General features: G+C 48.6%; 4 non-coding genes across 4 annotated transcripts; 1 reads left to right on the plus strand and 3 right to left on the minus strand.

Moving 5' to 3' along the window:
- The first annotated feature begins 4,603 nt into the window (after positions 1 to 4,603).
- LOC126940092 (small nucleolar RNA U3) lies at positions 4,604 to 4,819 on the plus strand. The gene has a single exon (XR_007720607.1). It is a non-coding gene; the product is annotated as a small nucleolar RNA U3 (small nucleolar RNA).
- A 2,638-nt stretch (positions 4,820 to 7,457) lies between these two features.
- On the minus strand, positions 7,458 to 7,673 carry LOC126940093 (small nucleolar RNA U3). The gene has a single exon (XR_007720608.1). It is a non-coding gene; the product is annotated as a small nucleolar RNA U3 (small nucleolar RNA).
- Positions 7,674 to 13,938: 6,265 nt separating this feature from the next.
- LOC126940098 (small nucleolar RNA U3) lies at positions 13,939 to 14,155 on the minus strand. The gene has a single exon (XR_007720613.1). It is a non-coding gene; the product is annotated as a small nucleolar RNA U3 (small nucleolar RNA).
- A 7,583-nt stretch (positions 14,156 to 21,738) lies between these two features.
- On the minus strand, positions 21,739 to 21,955 carry LOC126940099 (small nucleolar RNA U3). The gene has a single exon (XR_007720614.1). It is a non-coding gene; the product is annotated as a small nucleolar RNA U3 (small nucleolar RNA).
- Between the last annotated feature and the right edge of the window lie 1,379 nt (positions 21,956 to 23,334).

The following is a 23,334-nucleotide window of genomic DNA, read 5'->3' on the forward strand; positions in this document are numbered from 1 at the left end:
GAGGCGGAGCTTGCAGTGAGCTGAGATCCGGCCACTGCACTCCAGCCTGGGCGACAGACTGAGACTCTGTCTCAAAAAAAAAAAAAAAAAGAAAGAAAGAAACACACACACACACACAGAGAGAGAGAGAGAGAGAGAGAGAGAGAGAGAGAACATTTTATTTGGGCCGGGCTGGGTGGCTCACACCTGTAATCCCAGCACTTTGGGAAGCCAAGGCGGGTGGATCACCTGAGGTCAGGAGTTGGAGACCAGCCTCGCCAACATGGAGAAACCCCATCTCTACTAAAAATACAAAATTAGCCAGGCATGGTGGCGCATGCCTGTAATCCCAGCTACCCGGGAAGCTGAGGCAGGAGAATCGCTTGAACCTGGGAGGCGGAGGTTGCGGTGAGCTGAGATCGTGCCATTACACTCTAGCCTGGGCGACAAGAGCGAAACTCCATCTCAAACAATAAAAAAAAATTTGTGTTTGGGCATGGTGACTCAGGCTCACACCTGTAATCCTAGAACTTTGGGAGGCCCAGGTAGGAGGATTGCTTGAGGCCAGGAGTTCAAGACTAGCCTGGGCAACATAGCAAGATTCCCATCTCTACAGAAAAGTAAATTTAAAAAAAATTATGACATTTTGAGGTCCATCCATGATGAAAAAAATTTTAAAAAAAAAGAAAGAAAATTGGCCAGGTGCACACCTGTAGTCCCAACTAGTCAGGGTGCTGAGGTGGGAGTATCTCCTGAGCCCAGGAGTTCAAGGCTGCAGTGAGCTGTGATCGTGCCACTGCTCTCCAGCTTAAGATACGGGAAAAACCAAAGTGTTTTTCTTTTCTTTTTTTTTTCTGCTGTCATTGTATGAAATAGTCTATAGGTTTCCATTATATCCAGTTATAGAGGGTGCTACTGAGTTACGGATTTTCTGCCTGCTGGATCTGTCCATTTCTGATAGAGGGACACTGAAGTCGCCAGCTATAATAGTTTCTCCTTGCAGTGCTATCGCTTTTTGCTTCACATATTTTGATGTCCTGTTGTTAGGATCATACATGTTAAGGATTGTTATGTCTTCTTTGAGCATTGACTCCTTAATAATTGTGTAATGCCCTGTACTTATCCCTGATGACTTTTCTTTTTCCTTTTCTTTTCTTTTTGAGACAGGGTCTCTGTCAACCAGGCTGGAGTGCAATGATCTCGGCTCAATGCAACCTCTGCCTCCCACGCTCAAGTGATTCCCATGCCTCAGCCTGCAGAGTAGCTGGGATTACAGGCGAGCACCACCACGCCCCGCTAATTTTTGTATTTTAGTAAAGACAGGGTTTCGTCGTGTTGGCCAGGCTGGTCTCGAACTCCCGGCCTCAGGTGATCTGCCCGCCTTGGCCTCCCAGAGTGCTGGGATTACTGGTGTGAGCCACTGTGCCTGGCCTATTCCTGATGACTTTCCTTTCTTTGAAGTTTGTACTGTCTGAAATTCATATAGAGACTCCTGCTTTCTTTTGATTAGTGTTGGCATAGTAGATCTTTCTTTATCCATTAATACATACGTCTTTAAAGTGTAGTTCTTTTTTTTTTTTTTTTTTTTTTTGAGACAGAGTCTCGCTCTGGGGCCCAGGCTGGAGTGCAGTGGCCGGATCTCAGCTCACTGCAAGCTCCGCCTCCCGGGTTTACGCCATTCTCCTGTCTCAGCCTCCCGAGTAGCTGGAACTACAGGCGCCCACCACCGCGCCCGGCTATTTTTTTGTATTTTTTTAGTAGAGAGGGGGTTTCACCATGTTAGCCAGGATGGTCTCGATCTTCTGACCTCGTGATCCGCCCGTCTCGGCCTCCCTAAGTGCTGGGATTACAGGCTTGAGCCACCACGCCCGGCCTAAAGTGTAGTTCTTGCTGGGCGCGGTGGCTCATGCCTGTAATCCCAGCACTTTGGGAGGCCGAGACGGGCGGATCGTGAGGTCAGGAGATCGAGACCACCCTGGCTAACAAGGTGAAACCCCGTCTCTACTAAAAATACAAAAAATTAGCCGGGCGTGGTGGCGGGCACCTGTAGTCCCAGCTACTCGGGAGGCTGAGGCAGAAGAATGGTGTGAACCCGGGAGGCGGAGCTTGCAGTGAGCTGTGATCGTGCCACTGCATTCCAGCCTGGGTGACAGAGGGAGACTCCAAAAAAAAAAAAAAAAAAAAAAAAAAAAATCTCCCAAGGCCACAGGCAGTGGCTGACACCTGTAATCCCAGCACTGAGAGGCCGAGGCGGGCAGGTCATGAGGTCAAGAGATCCAGACCATCCTGGATTTACCAGCATGGTAAAGCCCCATCTCTACTAATAATACAAAAATTAGACACGCGTGTTTGCGCATGCCTGTAGTCCCAGCTACTCAGAAGGCTGAGGCACGAGAATCACTTGAACCCAGGAGGCAGAGGTTGCAGTGAGCCCAGATTGTGCCACTGCACACCAGCCTGGGTGATGAAATGAAACTCTGTCAAAACAGAAATTACTCTCCCGCAGTTCTGGAGGCTCAAAGTCAGGAATCAAAGTGTTGAAGTCTCGAAGGGGGATCCTTCCTCGACTCCTCCAGTGTCTGGAGGCTACTGGCCGTCCTAGTGTTACTAAAACACCAGGGGTTCCATCTAGGGCCTGCTGCTCACCTCACAGAAAGCCAATCACTGAGACAATGATTATTGCCAAGGAAGAAGGTTTTAATCAGGTGCTGCAGCTGAGGGGATGGGAGGGATTTACCCCAGGAATGCAGGGGATGGTTTAATATAAGAAAATTGATTAAAGTCTTATACCGCATTAGTAGAACAAAGGGAAAAACACAGTCATTCCAGCTGACACAGAAAAAGCATCTAAGAAATTCTAACATTTCATGATTAAAACACAGAGAAAACTGTGAAACGAGGGGTATGTCTCAACATGATAAAAGGTATTTGTGAAAAACCCATAGTTATCATCACACTTAATGGTGAAAGACTAAAAGCTTCCCCCTAAGATCAGGAACAAGACACAGAGGTTCACTTTTACCACTGCTAGTCAATGTTTTTTTCTTTTTTTTTTAGACAGAGACTTCCTCCGTCGCCCAGGGTGGAGTGCAGTGGCACAATCTTGGCTCACTGCAGCCTCTGCCTCCCGGGTTCAAGCAATTCTGCCTCAGCCTCCCCAGTAGCTGGGATTACAGGCGTGCGCCACCACACCTGGCCAATTTTTGTATTTTTAGTAGAAACGGGGCTTTCACCATGTTGGCCAGGATGGTCTTGATCTCCTGACCTCGTGATCCACCTGTGTCGGCCTCCCAAAGTGCTGGGATGACAGGCGTGAGCCACCGCGCCCGGTCCAGTTGTGTTTTTATACACTAGCAAGGAGCAATTCAAAAATGTAATTAAGAAAACTGCTGGGCGTGGTAGCTCACACCTCTAGTCCCACACTTTGAGAGGCCTAGGCGGGTGGATCCCTTGAGCCCAGAAGTTCAAGACCATCCTGGGCAATGTGTTGAAACCCCCTCCCTACAGAAAATACAAAAATTAGCCGAGTGTGATGGCATGTGCCTATAATCCCAGCTACTCAGGAGGCTGACGTGGGAGGATCACCTGAGCCCTGGAGATCAAGGCTGCAGTGAGCCATCACGTCATGCATCATTGCACTCCAGCCTGAAAAAGGAGTGACATTCTGCAACATGTTACAACGTGAATGAACCTTGAAAACAAATATAAGTGAAATAAGCCAGACACAAAAAGACAATATTGCATATTTCCACTTACAGAGGTACCTACAAGAATCAAATTCATAGAGACGGAAAGCAGAAGAGTGCTTACAAGGGTCTGGACAGAGAGAGGAAAGGGAAGTTTGTTTTATGGGTAGAGTTTCAGTTTGGGATGTCAAGAAAGTTCTGGAGATAAATAATGGCGATGGTTACATACCAATGGCTACAGGAATGTACTTAATGCCCCTGAACTGTATGTGTGAGAAATGGTTAAGATGGTACGTTTTACGTCTATTTTATACCATCCCCCCTAAAAAAAAAATTGTTTTTAAGAGTCAAGATCTCACTCTGTCTCCCAGGCTGGGGTGCAGTGGGGTGACCAAAGTTCACTGCGGCTTCCAACTCAGCCAGCTTCCCTGGCTCAAACGATCATCCCGCTTCAGCCTCCCGAGTAGCTGGGACTACAGACGGTGCCATCACGCCCAGCTCATTGTTGATTCCCCCCGCCCCTTGGTAGAGACGGGATTCTGCTATGTTGCCTAGGCTGGTGTCGAACTCGTGGAACAACGGATCCTCCCTCCTGGGCCTGGGCGTGGGCTCGCAAAACGCTGGGATTCCCGGATTACAGGCGGGCGCACCACGCCAGGAGCAAACACTTCCCGGTTTAAAAATTCAGTTTGTGATTGGCTGCCATTCAGCATTATGCTAATTAAGTATGCCTGTTTTTTAAACTTCTTAAAACAATTTTTTAAAATTCCGTTTCCACCTAAAACGTTAAAATTTGTCAAGTGATAATATTCGAGAAGATGTTGCCAAACTATTTTTCTATTTGTTTCCTAATGGCATCGGAAATAGCGAAAGTATCTCGCCATTAGTTAAAAGTGAGCAGCAGATGTAGACCCAGCAGAGGCTGGCACTAGAGCGTTAAGACTATACTTTCAGGGATCATTTCTATAGTTTGTGACTAGAGAAGTTTCTCTGAACGTGTAGAGCACCGAAAACCACGAGGAGGAGACGTAGTGTTCTCTCCTGAGCGTGAAGCAGGCGCTTGGTGTTGCTTCCGTGCAATTGCCATCAGCCATTGATGATCGTTCTTCTCTCCGCGTTGGAGAGTAAGAGGGAGAGAACGCTGTCTGAGTGGTTTTTCTTTATCGCTGGTTTCAAAGACAGACCGCAGAGTGGTTGCTTTCAGGCGTTTGTGGGTGTTAGCATAGGTCTGCCGTCGCAACCAACCAAGTTGTTTGCTTTCGTTTTACGAGCGACAGAACCTGTGTGCACCGCCTGTCTGGGTGGTTTTTCAATTTCAGGCTTGGTGGAGAGGATTCTGCTGTACGTCCTGTTGTCTCTCCATTTTTTCGCCTTCTCGCTGCCTCTTTTGACGTCGTTTCCCTGCCACTCCACCCCCAGACGGGGTCTCGGGGTCTCTTGTTCTGCCTGTCGCCCAGGCAGGAGTGCAATGGCGCGATCTCGGCTCATGGCCAACGTCCGCCTTCCGGGCTCAAGGGATCCTCCTAAGTCCTCCCGAGTAGCCGGGGTTACAGGCCAGGCTTTGCTTTTCTTTTGTAGAAACGGGGTGTCACCATGTTGTTCAGGCTGGTCTCCAACTTCTGACCTCAGGTGATCCGCCGCCTCGGCCTCCGAAAGTGCTGGGATTGCAGGCGTGAGCCGCCGTGCCCGGTCTTATTTTATTTTAGAGACAGGGTCTTCCCATATTGCCCAGGCTGATCTCAGGCTCGTGAGCTGCAAGGAATTGGCCTTGGCCAAAGTGCTAGGATTACAGGCGTGACCCACCACGCCCAGCCACGCGTTGGCTCATGCCTGTAATCCCAGCACTTTTTTTTTTTTTTTTGGAGACGGAGTCTCGCTCTGTTGCCCAGGCTGGAATGCAGTGACGCGATCTCGGTTCACTGCAGCCTCCGCCTCTGGGCTTCAAGAAGGCTGGAGTTCGGCCGGGCGCGGTGGCTCAAGCCTTGTAATCCCAGCACTTTGGGAGGCCGAGACGGGCGGATCACGAGGTCAGGAGATCGAGACCATCCTGGCTAACACGGTGAAACCCCCTCTCTACTAAAAAATACAAAAAACTAGCCGGGCGAGGTGGTGGGCGCCTGTAGTCCCAGCTACTCGGGAGGCTGAGGCAGGAGAATGGCGTAAACCCGGGAGGCGGAGCTTGCAGTGAGCTGAGATCCGGCCACTGCACTCCAGCCTGGGCGACAGAGCGAGACTCCGTCTCAAAAAAAAAAAAAAAAAAGGCTGGAGTTCAATGGCACAACCTGGACTCACCGCAACCTACGCCTTCCGGGTCCAAGCGATTCTCTTGCCTCAGCCTCGCGAGTAGCTGGGATTACAGGCATGTGCGACAACGCCCAGGTAATTTTATATTTTTTATTAGAGACAGGGTTTCTCCATGTTGGCCAGGCTGGTCTCGAACACCTCGGCCTCCTAAACTGCTGGGATTACAGGCGTGAGCCACTGCGCCCTGCCGAGAGTCTATTCCAGCTGCTAGAAGGCACCTGAGGCTGGGCTAACACCCACAAACGCCTGAAAGCAACCACTCTGCGGTCTGTCTTTGAAACCAGCGATAAAGAAAAACCACTCAGCCTCCCAAGTAGCTAGGATTACAGACATGCACCACCATGCCTGGCTAATTTTTGTATTTTTTTTTTTTTTTTTTTTTTTTTTTTTTTTTGAGACGGAGTCTCGCTCTGTCGCCCAGGCTGGAGTGCAGTGGCCGGATCTCAGCTCACTGCAAGCTCCGCCTCCCGGGTTTACGCCATTCTCCTGCCTCAGCCTCCCGAGTAGCTGGGACTACAGGCGCCCACCACCTCGCCCGGCTAGTTTTTTGTATTTTTTTAGTAGAGAGGGGGTTTCACCGTGTTAGCCAGGATGGTCTCTCGATCTCCTGACCTCGTGATCCGCCCGTCTCGGCCTCCCAAAGTGCTGGGATTACAAGGCTTGAGCCACCGCGCCCGGCCGAACTCCAGCCTTCTTGAAGCCCAGAGGCGGAGGCTGCAGTGAACCGAGATCGCGTCACTGCATTCCAGCCTGGGCAACAGAGCGAGACTCCGTCTCCAAAAAAAAAAAAAAAAAGTGCTGGGATTACAGGCATGAGCCAACGCGTGGCTGGGCGTGGTGGGTCACGCCTGTAATCCTAGCACTTTGGCCAAGGCCAATTCCTTGCAGCTCACGAGCCTGAGATCAGCCTGGGCAATATGGGAAGACCCTGTCTCTAAAATAAAATAAGACCGGGCACGGCGGCTCACGCCTGCAATCCCAGCACTTTCGGAGGCCGAGGCGGCGGATCACCTGAGGTCAGAAGTTGGAGACCAGCCTGAACAACATGGTGACACCCCGTTTCTACAAAAGAAAAGCAAAGCCTGGCCTGTAACCCCGGCTACTCGGGAGGACTTAGGAGGATCCCTTGAGCCCGGAAGGCGGACGTTGGCCATGAGCCGAGATCGCGCCATTGCACTCCTGCCTGGGCGACAGGCAGAACAAGAGACCCCGAGACCCCGTCTGGGGGTGGAGTGGCAGGGGGAAACGACGTCAAAAGAGGCAGCGAGAAGGCGAAAAAATGGAGAGACAACAGGACGTACAGCAGAATCCTCTCCACCAAGCCTGAAATTGAAAAACCACCCAGACAGGCGGTGCACACAGGTTCTGTCGCTCGTAAAACGAAAGCAAACAACTTGGTTGGTTGCGACGGCAGACCTATGCTAACACCCACAAACGCCTGAAAGCAACCACTCTGCGGTCTGTCTTTGAAACCAGCGATAAAGAAAAACCACTCAGACAGCGTTCTCTCCCTCTTACTCTCCAACGCGGAGAGAAGAACGATCATCAATGGCTGATGGCAATTGCACGGAAGCAACACCAAGCGCCTGCTTCACGCTCAGGAGAGAACACTACGTCTCCTCCTCGTGGTTTTCGGTGCTCTACACGTTCAGAGAAACTTCTCTAGTCACAAACTATAGAAATGATCCCTGAAAGTATAGTCTTAACGCTCTAGTGCCAGCCTCTGCTGGGTCTACATCTGCTGCTCACTTTTAACTAATGGCGAGATACTTTCGCTATTTCCGATGCCATTAGGAAACAAATAGAAAAATAGTTTGGCAACATCTTCTCGAATATTATCACTTGACAAATTTTAACGTTTTAGGTGGAAACGGAATTTTAAAAAATTGTTTTAAGAAGTTTAAAAAACAGGCATACTTAATTAGCATAATGCTGAATGGCAGCCAATCACAAACTGAATTTTTAAACCGGGAAGTGTTTGCTCCTGGCGTGGTGCGCCCGCCTGTAATCCGGGAATCCCAGCGTTTTGCGAGCCCACGCCCAGGCCCAGGAGGGAGGATCCGTTGTTCCACGAGTTCGACACCAGCCTAGGCAACATAGCAGAATCCCGTCTCTACCAAGGGGCGGGGGGAATCAACAATGAGCTGGGCGTGATGGCACCGTCTGTAGTCCCAGCTACTCGGGAGGCTGAAGCGGGATGATCGTTTGAGCCAGGGAAGCTGGCTGAGTTGGAAGCCGCAGTGAACTTTGGTCACCCCACTGCACCCCAGCCTGGGAGACAGAGTGAGATCTTGACTCTTAAAAACAATTTTTTTTAGGGGGGATGGTATAAAATAGACGTAAAACGTACCATCTTAACCATTTCTCACACATACAGTTCAGGGGCATTAAGTACATTCCTGTAGCCATTGGTATGTAACCATCGCCATTATTTATCTCCAGAACTTTCTTGACATCCCAAACTGAAACTCTACCCATAAAACAAACTTCCCTTTCCTCTCTCTGTCCAGACCCTTGTAAGCACTCTTCTGCTTTCCGTCTCTATGAATTTGATTCTTGTAGGTACCTCTGTAAGTGGAAATATGCAATATTGTCTTTTTTGTGTCTGGCTTATTTCACTTATATTTGTTTTCAAGGTTCATTCACGTTGTAACATGTTGCAGAATGTCACTCCTTTTTCAGGCTGGAGTGCAATGATGCATGACGTGATGGCTCACTGCAGCCTTGATCTCCAGGGCTCAGGTGATCCTCCCACGTCAGCCTCCTGAGTAGCTGGGATTATAGGCACATGCCATCACACTCGGCTAATTTTTGTATTTTCTGTAGGGAGGGGGTTTCAACACATTGCCCAGGATGGTCTTGAACTTCTGGGCTCAAGGGATCCACCCGCCTAGGCCTCTCAAAGTGTGGGACTAGAGGTGTGAGCTACCACGCCCAGCAGTTTTCTTAATTACATTTTTGAATTGCTCCTTGCTAGTGTATAAAAACACAACTGGACCGGGCGCGGTGGCTCACGCCTGTCATCCCAGCACTTTGGGAGGCCGACACAGGTGGATCACGAGGTCAGGAGATCAAGACCATCCTGGCCAACATGGTGAAAGCCCCGTTTCTACTAAAAATACAAAAATTGGCCAGGTGTGGTGGCGCACGCCTGTAATCCCAGCTACTGGGGAGGCTGAGGCAGAATTGCTTGAACCCGGGAGGCAGAGGCTGCAGTGAGCCAAGATTGTGCCACTGCACTCCACCCTGGGCGACGGAGGAAGTCTCTGTCTAAAAAAAAAAGAAAAAAACATTGACTAGCAGTGGTAAAAGTGAACCTCTGTGTCTTGTTCCTGATCTTAGGGGGAAGCTTTTAGTCTTTCACCATTAAGTGTGATGATAACTATGGGTTTTTCACAAATACCTTTTATCATGTTGAGACATACCCCTCGTTTCACAGTTTTCTCTGTGTTTTAATCATGAAATGTTAGAATTTCTTAGATGCTTTTTCTGTGTCAGCTGGAATGACTGTGTTTTTCCCTTTGTTCTACTAATGCGGTATAAGACTTTAATCAATTTTCTTATATTAAACCATCCCCTGCATTCCTGGGGTAAATCCCCCATCCCCTCAGCTGCAGCACCTGATTAAAACCTTCTTCCTTGGCAATAATCATTGTCTCAGTGATTGGCTTTCTGTGAGGTGAGCAGCAGGCCCTAGATGGAACCCCTGGTGTTTTAGTAACACTAGGACGGCCAGTAGCCTCCAGACACTGGAGGAGTCGAGGAAGGATCCCCCTTCGAGACTTCAACACTTTGATTCCTGACTTTGAGCCTCCAGAACTGCGGGAGAGTAATTTCTGTTTTGACAGAGTTTCATTTCATCACCCAGGCTGGTGTGCAGTGGCACAATCTGGGCTCACTGCAACCTCTGCCTCCTGGGTTCAAGTGATTCTCGTGCCTCAGCCTTCTGAGTAGCTGGGACTACAGGCATGCGCAAACACGCGTGTCTAATTTTTGTATTATTAGTAGAGATGGGGCTTTACCATGCTGGTAAATCCAGGATGGTCTGGATCTCTTGACCTCATGACCTGCCCGCCTCGGCCTCTCAGTGCTGGGATTACAGGTGTCAGCCACTGCCTGTGGCCTTGGGAGATTTTTTTTTTTTTTTTTTTTTTTTTTTAGATGGAGTCTCCCTCTGTCACCCAGGCTGGAATGCAGTGGCACGATCACAGCTCACTGCAAGCTCCGCCTCCCGGGTTCACACCATTCTTCTGCCTCAGCCTCCCGAGTAGCTGGGACTACAGGTGCCCGCCACCACGCCCGGCTAATTTTTTGTATTTTTAGTAGAGACGGGGTTTCACCTTGTTAGCCAGGGTGGTCTCGATCTCCTGACCTCACGATCCGCCCGTCTCGGCCTCCCAAAGTGCTGGGATTACAGGCATGAGCCACCGCGCCCAGCAAGAACTACACTTTAGGCCGGGCGTGGTGGCTCAAGCCTGTAATCCCAGCACTTAGGGAGGCCGAGACGGGCGGATCACGAGGTCAGAAGATCGAGACCATCCTGGCTAACATGGTGAAACCCCGTCTCTACTAAAAAAATACAAAAAAATAGCCGGGCGCGGTGGTGGGCGCCTGTAGTTCCAGCTACTCGGGAGGCTGAGACAGGAGAATGGCGTAAACCCGGGAGGCGGAGCTTGCAGTGAGCTGAGATCCGGCCACTGCACTCCAGCCTGGGCCCCAGAGCGAGACTCTGTCTCAAAAAAAAAAAAAAAAAAAAAAAGAACTACACTTTAAAGACGTATGTATTAATGGATAAAGAAAGATCTACTATGCCAACACTAATCAAAAGAAAGCAGGAGTCTCTATATGAATTTCAGACAGTACAAACTTCAAAGAAAGGAAAGTCATCAGGAATAGGCCAGGCACAGTGGCTCACACCAGTAATCCCAGCACTCTGGGAGGCCAAGGCGGGCAGATCACCTGAGGCCGGGAGTTCGAGACCAGCCTGGCCAACACGACGAAACCCTGTCTTTACTAAAATACAAAAATTAGCGGGGCGTGGTGGTGCTCGCCTGTAATCCCAGCTACTCTGCAGGCTGAGGCATGGGAATCACTTGAGCGTGGGAGGCAGAGGTTGCATTGAGCCGAGATCATTGCACTCCAGCCTGGTTGACAGAGACCCTGTCTCAAAAAGAAAAGAAAAGGAAAAAGAAAAGTCATCAGGGATAAGTACAGGGCATTACACAATTATTAAGGAGTCAATGCTCAAAGAAGACATAACAATCCTTAACATGTATGATCCTAACAACAGGACATCAAAATATGTGAAGCAAAAAGCGATAGCACTGCAAGGAGAAACTATTATAGCTGGCGACTTCAGTGTCCCTCTATCAGAAATGGACAGATCCAGCAGGCAGAAAATCCGTAACTCAGTAGCACCCTCTATAACTGGATATAATGGAAACCTATAGACTATTTCATACAATGACAGCAGAAAAAAAAAAGAAAAGAAAAACACTTTGGTTTTTCCCGTATCTTAAGCTGGAGAGCAGTGGCACGATCACAGCTCACTGCAGCCTTGAACTCCTGGGCTCAGGAGATACTCCCACCTCAGCACCCTGACTAGTTGGGACTACAGGTGTGCACCTGGCCAATTTTCTTTCTTTTTTTAAAATTTTTTTCATCATGGATGGACCTCAAAATGTCATAATTTTTTTTAAATTTACTTTTCTGTAGAGATGGGAATCTTGCTATGTTGCCCAGGCTAGTCTTGAACTCCTGGCCTCAAGCAATCCTCCTACCTGGGCCTCCCAAAGTTCTAGGATTACAGGTGTGAGCCTGAGTCACCATGCCCAAACACAAATTTTTTTTTTATTGTTTGAGATGGAGTTTCGCTCTTGTCGCCCAGGCTAGAGTGTAATGGCACGATCTCAGCTCACCGCAACCTCCGCCTCCCAGGTTCAAGCGATTCTCCTGCCTCAGCTTCCCGGGTAGCTGGGATTACAGGCATGCGCCACCATGCCTGGCTAATTTTGTATTTTTAGTAGAGATGGGGTTTCTCCATGTTGGCGAGGCTGGTCTCCAACTCCTGACCTCAGGTGATCCACCCGCCTTGGCTTCCCAAAGTGCTGGGATTACAGGTGTGAGCCACCCAGCCCGGCCCAAATAAAATGTCTCTCTCTCTCTCTCTCTCTCTCTCTCTCTCTGTGTGTGTGTGTGTGTTTCTTTCTTTCTTTTTTTTTTTTTTTGAGACAGAGTCTCAGTCTGTCGCCCAGGCTGGAGTGCAGTGGCCGGATCTCAGCTCACTGCAAGCTCCGCCTCCCGGGTTCACGCCATTCTCCTGCCTCAGCCTCCCGAGTAGCTGGGACTACAGGCGCCCGCCGCTTCGCCCGGCTAGTTTTTTGTATTTTTTAGTAGAGACGGGGTTTCACTGGGTTAGCCAGGATGGTCTCGATCTTCTGACCTCGTGATCCGCCGGTCTCGGCCTCCCAAAGTGCTGGGATTACAGGCTTGAGCCACCGCGCCCGGCCGTGTTTCTTTCTTTCTTTCTTTCTTTCTTTCTTTCTTTTTTTTTTTTTTGAGACACAGTCTTGCTCTGTAGCCCAGGCTGGAGTGCAGTGGCGTGATCTGGGCTCACTGCAATCTCTGTCTCCTGAGTTCAAGCGATTCTCCTGCCTCAGTCTCCAAGTAGCTGGGACCACAGGCGGGTGCCAACATGCCTGGCTAAGTTTTTGTATTTTTAGTAGAGACGGGGTTTCACTGTGTTGGCCAGGAAAGTCTCGATCTCCTGACCTCGTGATTCGCCCGCCTTGGCCTCCCAAAGTGATGGTATTACAGGCGTGACAAATAAAATGTTTTTTAAAGTATCTGTAGGCTGGGCATGGTGGCTCATGCCTGTAATCCCAGCACTGTGGGAAGCCGAGACAGGTGGATCACTTGAGGTCAGGAGTTTGAGACCAGCCTGCCCAATGTGGTGAAACCCATCTCTTCCAAAAATACAAAAATCAGCTGGGAGTGGTGGGCATGCGCCTATAGTCCCAGCTACTCGGGAGGGTAAGGCAGGAGAATCGCTTGAACCCGCGAGGCGGTGGTTGCAGTGAGCCATGATGGCACCACTGCACTCAGCCAGCCTGGGGGACCAAGCGAGACTCCGTCTGAAAAAAAAAAAAAAAAGCTGATTTTTAATTTTACTAAAGAAACATAAAAGAAGTACGTATAGCACCCAAGAGTGATTAGGAGAACACTAAATTGCTTTCCTTTGTAACTCTCTTTAAAGAGAGCCAACTACACTGTTGGCTGTATCGCATTGCTCAAAACACAGGAACAGCAGATGTTTCGAATTAGGGAAACTCAGACTCCTACTACTATCAAATGCTACCGATTCCAAAAGTGGTAAGTTTAAAAAAAAAAAAAAAACGGGAGCACGTCGGGCACGGTGGCTCATGCCTGTAATCCCAGCACTTTCGGAGGCCGAGGCGGGAGGATCACGATGTCAGGAGTTGGAGACCAGTTTGGCCAATATGGTGAAATCCCGTCTCTACTAAAAATACAAAAAATTAGCCGGGTGTGGTGGTGCGCGCCTGTAATCCCAGCTACGCAGGAGGCTGAGGTAGGAAACTCGCCTTGAAACCGGGAGGCAGAAGTTGCAGTGAGCCGAGATCGCACCACTGCACTTGAAGCCTGAACGCCACAGCGAGACTCCGTCCAGGGTTGGTGGCAGAGAAGAAAAAGTTCAACTTTAAAAAAAAAAAAAAAAAAAGCGAGGGCAGAGGAGGTAGCGGGCGGGAAGAAACGAAAACATAGGTAGAACATACCACAGCATCACCTCTGTCAAGATTAAAATTGAAAAATCACCGAGACGAAACACCAGGTTTACCAACACAAAAAAAGGGAAGAGAACTTGCCCATAGATGAAATGAGCTCATTAATGAGGTGAAAGAAACCAACAGCTACTAAATTATTATCTGTCGTCAGACCATTAAGAAAGGAAACCGCTCAGACCGCGTCCTCTCCCTTTTGCTCTCCAAAGTGGAGAGAAGAACGACCATCTACCGCAGACAGCAGTCGCACCGAAGCCACGCCAAAACACCGCTTCGGCCTCAGAACAGAACACTACGCCTCTTCCTCCCGGTTTTCCGCTGCTCTACATATTGAGAGAAACTTCCGTAATAATAAACTACAGAAACGATCCCTGGAACTCCAGTCTTAAGCTTTTACGCCCAGCCTCTGCTGGGTCTACATCCGCCACGCACTTTTTTTTTTTTTTTTTTTTTTTTTGAGAGGGAGTCTCGCTCTGTCGCCCAGGCTGGAGTGCAGTGGCCGGATCTCAGCTCACTGCAAGCTCCGCCTTCCGGGTTCCCGCCATTCTCCTGCCTCAGCCTCCCGAGTAGCTGGGACCACAGGCGCCGCCACCTCGCCCCGCTAATTTTTTTTGTGTTTTTAGTAGAGACGGGGTTTCGCCGTGTTAGCCAGGATGGTCTCGATCTCCTGACCTTGTGATCCGCCCGTCTCGGCCTCCCGAAGTGCTGGGATTACTGGCTTGAGCCACCGCGCCCGGCCTTCGCCACACACTTTTAACTGACGGCAAGATACTTTCGCTATTTCCGATTCCATTAGGAAATAAATAGGAAAATCGTTTGGCAGTAACACCTTTTCCAATATCATGACTTAACGACATCATATTAACGTTTCAGGTGGAAACGTAATTTTAAAAAACTTTTAAAAGTTAAATTAACGTTTTAGGTGGAAACGTAATTTTTAAAACTTGTTTTAAAAATGTATTTAAATTAAACTAAATTAATTTAATTTAAGGAATGCTTGATTAGCATAATACTGAATGACAGCCAATCACAACCTGAAGTTTTAAAGTGGGACGTGTTTGTTCCTGGTGTGCTGTGCCCGCCTGTAATCCGGTAATCTCAGCGTTCTGGGCTCCCACGCCCAGGCCCAGGCGGGAGGATCCTTTGTTCTATGAATTGGAGACCAGCTCAGGCAACATAGCGGAATCCGGTCCCTACCAAGGGGAAAACAAAAATAATAATAAAAGTAAAAATCAGGCTGGGCGCGGTGGCTCACGCCTGTCATCCCAGCACTTTGGAAGGCCAAGGCGGGCGGATCACCTGAGGTCGGGAGTTCCACCAGCCCAAAGTGGAGAAACATCCTCTCTGCTAAAAATACAAAATTAGCTGGGCGTTGTGGTGCATGTCTGTAATCTCAGCTACTTAGGAGGCTGAGGCAGGAGAATCCCTTGAAGCCAGGAGGCAGAGGTTGCCTGAGCCGAGACTGCGCCATTGCACTCCAGTCTGGGCAATAAGAGCAAAACTCCACCTCAATAAATAAATAAATAAATAAATAAATAAATAAATAAATAAAATGAAATAAATTAAAAATGAGCTGGCTGTGGTGGCACCGCCTGTAGACCCAGCTACTCCGGACGCTGAAGCGGGATGATCGCTTGCGCCAGGGAAGCTGGCTGAGTTCGAAGCTGCAGTGAGCTTTGATTGCTCCACTGCACCCCAGCCTGGGAGACAGAGTGAGATCTTGACTCTTAAAAACAATTTTTTTTAGGGGGGATGGTATAAAATAGACGTAAAACGTACCATCTTAACCATTTCTCACACATACAATTCAGGGGCATTAAGTACATTCATGTAGCCATTGGTATGTAACCATCAGCATTATTTATCTCCAGAACTTTTTCGACATCCCAAACTGAAACTCTACCCATAAAACAAACTTCCCTTTCCTCCCTCTGCCCAGACCCTTGTAAGCACTCTTCTATTTTCCGTCTCTATGTGTTAGGCAGGAATCTAGACCCAACATGGCGGCATTACCCGGCGTAGCAGGCCTTTTGTTAAAGACTCCCTTCACCCTTGTACACACCCGAAGACTTACATGCATCAGTTCTGGCTGGGCAACCACACTCCCCCATGACCTGCAGCTCACCTGCATTCCACAAGTTCGTAAACAGCAATTTCAGTTGACAGTTTCCAAAGACCCCTTCCTCAGGACCCTTACTTGACTCCTGCCCTAGTAGTTTCAAGACCCCCCAGGCCCTGTTTGCCTGTAGCTGTGATTACAGACGCTTCCCTACCTCTGGTGCTATAAGAAGCCCCTACCCTCCTCCCTCAGCGCGACTTCCTCTGCCTGCACCTTTGGACGGAGGAACCTCGCCCGCGAGTCCTAATAAAGGATATTCTCACTGCCATTTGCCTTGTGTCTTCGTTCCCGGTTTGGCTCCAGCCTCAGATTACGTTTACACTACGAATTTGATTCTTGTAGATATCTCTATAAGTGGAAACATGCAATATTGTCCTTTTGTATCTGGCTTATTTCACTTAGAATGACGTTTTCAAGGTTTGTTCATGTTGTAACATGTTGCATCACTCCTTTTTCAGGCTGGAGTGCAATGATGCATGACGTGACCGCTCACTGCAGCCTTGACTTCCAGGGCTCAGGTGATCCTCCCACGTCAGCCTCCTGAGTAGCTGGGATTACAGGCACATGCCATCACGCTCGGCTAATTTTTGTATTTTTTGTAGGGAGGGGGTTTCACCACATTGCCCAGGAAAGTCTTGAACTTCTGGGCTCAAGGGATCCACCCGCCTAGGCCTCTCAAAAGTGTGGGACTAGAGGTGTGAGCTACCACGCCCAGCGGTTTTCTTAATTACATTTTTGAGTTGCTCCTCGCTAGTGTATAACAACACAACTGGACCGGGTGCAGTGGCACACACCTGTCATCCCACCCCTTTGGGAGGCCAAGGCGGGTGGATCACGAGGTCAGGAGATCAAGACCATCCTGGCCAACGTGGTGAAACCCCGTCTCTACTAAAAATACAAAAATTGACTGGGCGTGGTGGCGCGTGCCTGTAGTCCCAGCTACTGGGGAGGCTGAGGCAGGAGAATGGCTTGAACCCGGGAGGCAGAGGCTGCAGTGAGCCAAGATCGTGCCATTGCACTCAGGCCTGGGTGACAAGAGCGTAACTCCTCAAAAAAACAAACAAGAAACCACACAACTGTTTTTTGTGAGTTGATCTTGTGTCCAGAAACTTTCCTGAATTTGCTTATTAGCTCTAGTAATTTGTGCGTTTGTATTCTTTGGGATTTTCTGTATTTATACAGATGGTTTTATTTCTTCCTTCTCAATTTGGTGCCTCTTAGTGCTTTTTCTTACCTAAAGGCACTGGCTATAACTTCTAGTAAAATATTGACTAGGCCGGGCGCGGTGGCTCACACCTGTAATCCCAGCATTTTGGGAGACCGAGGCAGGCAGATCACAAGGTCAGGAGATCAAGACCATCCTGGCCAACATGGTGAAACCCCGTCTCTACTAAAAACACAAAAATTAGCCAGGCGTGGCAGTGTGCACCTGTAGTTCCAGCTACTGGGGAGGCTGAGGCAGGAGAATGGCTTGAACCCGGGAGGCAGAGGCTGCAGTGAGCCAAGATCGCGCCACCGCATTCCAGCCTGGGCGACAGAGCAAGACTCCCTCTCAAAAACAAAACAAAACAAAACATTGAGTAGCAGTGGTAAAGATGAACATCTGTGTCTTGTTCCTGGACTTAGAGGAAAAGCTTTTAGTCTTTCACCATTAAGTATGATGATAACTGTGGGTTTTTCACAAATATCTTTTATCATGTTGAGACAAATCCCCTCGTTTCATAGTTTTCTCTGTGTTTTAATCATGAAATGTTAAAATTTCTTAGATGCTTTTTCTGTGTCAGCTGGAATACCTGTTTTTCCCTTTGTTCTACTAATGCGGTATAAGACTTTAATTGATTTTCTTATGTTGAACCAGCCCCTGCATTCCTGGGGTAAATCCCTCCCATCCCCTCAGCTGCAGCACCTGATTAAAGCCTTCGTCCTTGACAATAATCGTTTGTCTCAGTGATTGGCTTTCTGTGAGGTGAGCAGCAGGCCCTAGATGGAACCCCTGGTGTTTTGGTAACACCGGGATGGCCAGTAGCCTCCAGACGCTGGTGGAGTCCAGGAAAGATCCCCCTTCGAGGCTTCAACACTTTGATTCCTGACTTGGAGCCTTCAGAACTGCAAGAGAGTAATTTCTGTTTTGGTAGAGTTTCACTTCATCACCCAGGCTGGCGTGCAGTGGCACAATCTGGGCTCACTGCAACCTCTGCCTCCTGGGTTCAAGTGATTCTTGTGCCGCAGCCTCCTGAGTAGCTGGGATTACAGGCTGCGCCACCACGCGTGGCTGATTTTTGTATTTTTAGTAGAGATGGGGTTTCTCCATGTTAGGCAGGCTGGTCTTGAACTCCTGACCTCAAGTGATCTGCCTGCCTTGGCCTCCCAAAGTTCGGGGATTATAGGTGCAAGCCATCATGCCCGGCCTACATTTCTGTTTTTCTTTTTTTTTTGAGATGGAGTTTCACTCTTGTTGCCCAGGCTGGAACGCAGCTCTTGGTGTCTACCCAAATGAGTTGAAAACGTATGTCCACACAAGCCTGCACACATATGTTTATAGCAGCTTTACCCATAATTGCCAAAACTTGGAACTAAGATGTTGCTAAATAGAGCCAGGGGAGGTGGCTTGTGTCTGTAATCCCTGCTACTTGGGCAGCTGAGGCAGGCAGTCACTTGAGATCAGGGGTTTAATAGCTTCCTGGGCAACAGAGGGAGACCCTGTCTCTAAAAAAGTAAAATAAAATAAAATAAAATAAAAAATATGTGTTCCCTTTGGGAGTCTGAGGCAGGTGGATCTCCTGAGGTCAGGAGTTCAGGACCAGCCTGGCCAACATGGCAAAAACCCCATCTCTACTAAAAATACAAAAATTAGGCCGGGCGCAGTGGCTCACGCCTGTCATCCCAGCACTTTGGGAGGCCGAAGCGAGCGGATCACGAGGTCAGGAGATCGAGACCATCCTGGCTAACACGGTGAAATGCCATCTCTACTAAAAAAAATTAAAAATACAAAAAATTAGCCGGGCGTGGTGGCAGGCACCTGTAGTCCCAGCTACTCGGGAGGCTGAGGCAGGAGAATGGCGTGAACCCTGGAGGTGGAGCTTGCAGTGAGCCGAGATGGCGCCACTGCACTCCAGCCTGGGTGACAGGAGACCCCATTTCAGAAAACAACAACAACAACAACAACAACAACAAAAATTAGCCGGGCACGGTGGCGCGCGCCTGTAATCGCAGCGACTCAGGAGGCTGAGGTAGGAGAATCGCTTAAACCTGGGAGGCAGAGGTTGCAGTGAGCTGAGATTGCGCCACTGCACTCCAGCCTGGGAGACAGAGTGAGACTCCGTCTCAAAAAAAAAAAAAAAAAAAAAAATGTCCTACATAGATGAATGGATAAATAAACTGTGGTACATCCAGAGAATTAGATATTATTCAGCGCTAAAAACAAATGAGCTATCAAGCCATGAAAAAACATTCAAGAACCTTAAATGCATATTACTAAGAAAAAGAAGCCACTGTGAAAAGGCCATATACTGTATGATTCCATACACATGACATTCTGGAAAAGCAAAACTATGGAGACAGTAAAAGGCTCAGTGGTTGGCAGGGGTTGGGGGAGGGAGGGATGAACCGGCAGAGCACAGGGGACTTTCAGGGCCACGAAACTACTCTCTATGACATGACAATGGTGGATACGGCATTACGCATTTGTCCAAACCCACAGAATGTACAACACCAGGAATGAGCTGTAATGTGAACTATGGAACTCCTTGTGCACATTGGCGCATCAGTTGTAACAGAAGTATCACGCTATAATGCAAAATGTTACTAATAGGGAAATGAGTGTAGGGGTGTGAGAGAGAGGATGTATGGGGATTCTGTTCTTTGGGCTCAATTCTTCTGTAAACCTATAACCGCTCCTCCCAGAAAATTCTACTAATTAATTTTTTTTTTTTTTCTCTTAAAGACAGAGTCTTGCTCTGTGTCCCAGCTGGAGTGCGGTGGTGCGATCTTGTCTCACTGAATCAAGAGCTTCTCCTGCCTCAGCCTCCCAAGTAGCTAGGATTACAGACATGCACCACCATGCCTGGCTAATTTTTGTTTTTTTTTTTTTTTTTTTTTTTTTTTTTTTTTGAGACGGAGTCTTGCTCTGTCGCCCAGGCTGGAGTGCAGTGGCCGGATCTCAGCTCACTGCAAGCTCCGCCTCCCGGGTTCACGCCATTCTCCTGCCTCAGCCTCCCGAGTAGCTGGGACTACAGGCGCCCGCCGCTTCGCCCGGCTAATTTTTTGTATTTTTTAGTAGAGACGGGGTTTCACTGGGTTAGCCAGGATGGTCTCGATCTTCTGACCTCGTGATCCGCCGGTCTCGGCCTCCCAAAGTGCTGGGATTACAGGCTTGAGCCACCGCGCCCGGCCGTGTTTCTTTCTTTCTTTCTTTCTTTCTTTTTTTTTTTTTTTTTTTGAGACACAGTCTTGCTCTGTAGCCCAGGCTGGAGTGCAGTGGCGTGATCTGGGCTCACTGCAATCTCTGTCTCCTGAGTTCAAGCGATTCTCCTGCCTCAGTCTCCAAGTAGCTGGGACCACAGGCGGGTGCCAACATGCCTGGCTAAGTTTTTGTATTTTTAGTAGAGACGGGGTTTCACTGTGTTGGCCAGGAAAGTCTCGATCTCCTGACCTCGTGATTCGCCCGCCTTGGCCTCCCAAAGTGATGGTATTACAGGCGTGACAAATAAAATGTTTTTTAAAGTATCTGTAGGCTGGGCATGGTGGCTCATGCCTGTAATCCCAGCACTGTGGGAAGCCGAGACAGGTGGATCACTTGAGGTCAGGAGTTTGAGACCAGCCTGCCCAATGTGGTGAAACCCATCTCTTCCAAAAATACAAAAATCAGCTGGGAGTGGTGGGCATGCGCCTATAGTCCCAGCTACTCGGGAGGGTAAGGCAGGAGAATCGCTTGAACCCGCGAGGCGGTGGTTGCAGTGAGCCATGATGGCACCACTGCACTCCAGCCTGGGGGACCAAGCGAGACTCCGTCTGAAAAAAAAAAAAAAAAAGCTGATTTTTAATTTTACTAAAGAAACATAAAAGAAGTACGTATAGCACCCAAGAGTGATTAGGAGAACACTAAATTGCTTTCCTTTGTAACTCTCTTTAAAGAGAGCCAACTACACTGTTGGCTGTATCGCATTGCTCAAAACACAGGAACAGCAGATGTTTCGAATTAGGGAAACTCAGACTCCTACTACTATCAAATGCTACCGATTCCAAAAGTGGTAAGTTTAAAAAAAAAAAAAAAAAAACGGGAGCACGTCGGGCACGGTGGCTCATGCCTGTAATCCCAGCACTTTCGGAGGCCGAGGCGGGAGGATCACGATGTCAGGAGTTGGAGACCAGTTTGGCCAATATGGTGAAATCCCGTCTCTACTAAAAATACAAAAAATTAGCCGGGTGTGGTGGTGCGCGCCTGTAATCCCAGCTACGCAGGAGGCTGAGGTAGGAAACTCGCCTTGAAACCGGGAGGCAGAAGTTGCAGTGAGCCGAGATCGCACCACTGCACTTGAAGCCTGAACGCCACAGCGAGACTCCGTCCAGGGTTGGTGGCAGAGAAGAAAAAGTTCAACTTTAAAAAAAAAAAAAAAAAAAAGCGAGGGCAGAGGAGGTAGCGGGCGGGAAGAAACGAAAACATAGGTAGAACATACCACAGCATCACCTCTGTCAAGATTAAAATTGAAAAATCACCGAGACGAAACACCAGGTTTACCAACGCAAAAAAAGGGAACAGAACTTGCCCATAGATGAAATGAGCTCATTAATGAGGTGAAAGAAACCAACAGCTACTAAATTATTATCTGTCGTCAGACCATTAAGAAAGGAAACCGCTCAGACCGCGTCCTCTCCCTTTTGCTCTCCAAAGTGGAGAGAAGAACGACCATCTACCGCAGACAGCAGTCGCACCGAAGCCACGCCAAAACACCGCTTCGGCCTCAGAACAGAACACTACGCCTCTTCCTCCCGGTTTTCCGCTGCTCTACATATTGAGAGAAACTTCCGTAATAATAAACTACAGAAACGATCCCTGGAACTCCAGTCTTAAGCTTTTACGCCCAGCCTCTGCTGGGTCTACATCCGCCACGCACTTTTTTTTTTTTTTTTTTTTTTTTTTTTGAGAGGGAGTCTCGCTCTGTCGCCCAGGCTGGAGTGCAGTGGCCGGATCTCAGCTCACTGCAAGCTCCGCCTTCCGGGTTCCCGCCATTCTCCTGCCTCAGCCTCCCGAGTAGCTGGGACCACAGGCGCCGCCACCTCGCCCCGCTAATTTTTTTTGTGTTTTTAGTAGAGACGGGGTTTCGCCGTGTTAGCCAGGATGGTCTCGATCTCCTGACCTTGTGATCCGCCCGTCTCGGCCTCCCGAAGTGCTGGGATTACTGGCTTGAGCCACCGCGCCCGGCCTTCGCCACACACTTTTAACTGACGGCAAGATACTTTCGCTATTTCCGATTCCATTAGGAAATAAATAGGAAAATCGTTTGGCAGTAACACCTTTTCCAATATCATGACTTAACGACATCATATTAACGTTTCAGGTGGAAACGTAATTTTAAAAAACTTTTAAAAGTTAAATTAACGTTTTAGGTGGAAACGTAATTTTTAAAACTTGTTTTAAAAATGTATTTAAATTAAACTAAATTAATTTAATTTAAGGAATGCTTAATTAGCATAATACTGAATGACAGCCAATCACAACCTGAAGTTTTAAAGTGGGACGTGTTTGTTCCTGGTGTGCTGTGCCCGCCTGTAATCCGGTAATCTCAGCGTTCTGGGCTCCCACGCCCAGGCCCAGGCGGGAGGATCCTTTGTTCTATGAATTGGAGACCAGCTCAGGCAACATAGCGGAATCCGGTCCCTACCAAGGGGAAAACAAAAATAATAATAAAAGTAAAAATCAGGCTGGGCGCGGTGGCTCACGCCTGTCATCCCAGCACTTTGGAAGGCCAAGGCGGGCGGATCACCTGAGGTCGGGAGTTCCACCAGCCCAAAGTGGAGAAACATCCTCTCTGCTAAAAATACAAAATTAGCTGGGCGTTGTGGTGCATGTCTGTAATCTCAGCTACTTAGGAGGCTGAGGCAGGAGAATCCCTTGAAGCCAGGAGGCAGAGGTTGCCTGAGCCGAGACTGCGCCATTGCACTCCAGTCTGGGCAATAAGAGCAAAACTCCACCTCAATAAATAAATAAATAAATAAATAAATAAATAAATAAATAAAATGAAATAAATTAAAAATGAGCTGGCTGTGGTGGCACCGCCTGTAGACCCAGCTACTCCGGACGCTGAAGCGGGATGATCGCTTGCGCCAGGGAAGCTGGCTGAGTTCGAAGCTGCAGTGAGCTTTGATTGCTCCACTGCACCCCAGCCTGGGAGACAGAGTGAGATCTTGACTCTTAAAAACAATTTTTTTTAGGGGGGATGGTATAAAA

Source organism: Macaca thibetana, chromosome 16 (genome assembly GCF_024542745.1).
Source record: "Macaca thibetana thibetana isolate TM-01 chromosome 16, ASM2454274v1, whole genome shotgun sequence".
NCBI classification, from domain to species: domain Eukaryota; kingdom Metazoa; phylum Chordata; class Mammalia; order Primates; family Cercopithecidae; genus Macaca; species Macaca thibetana.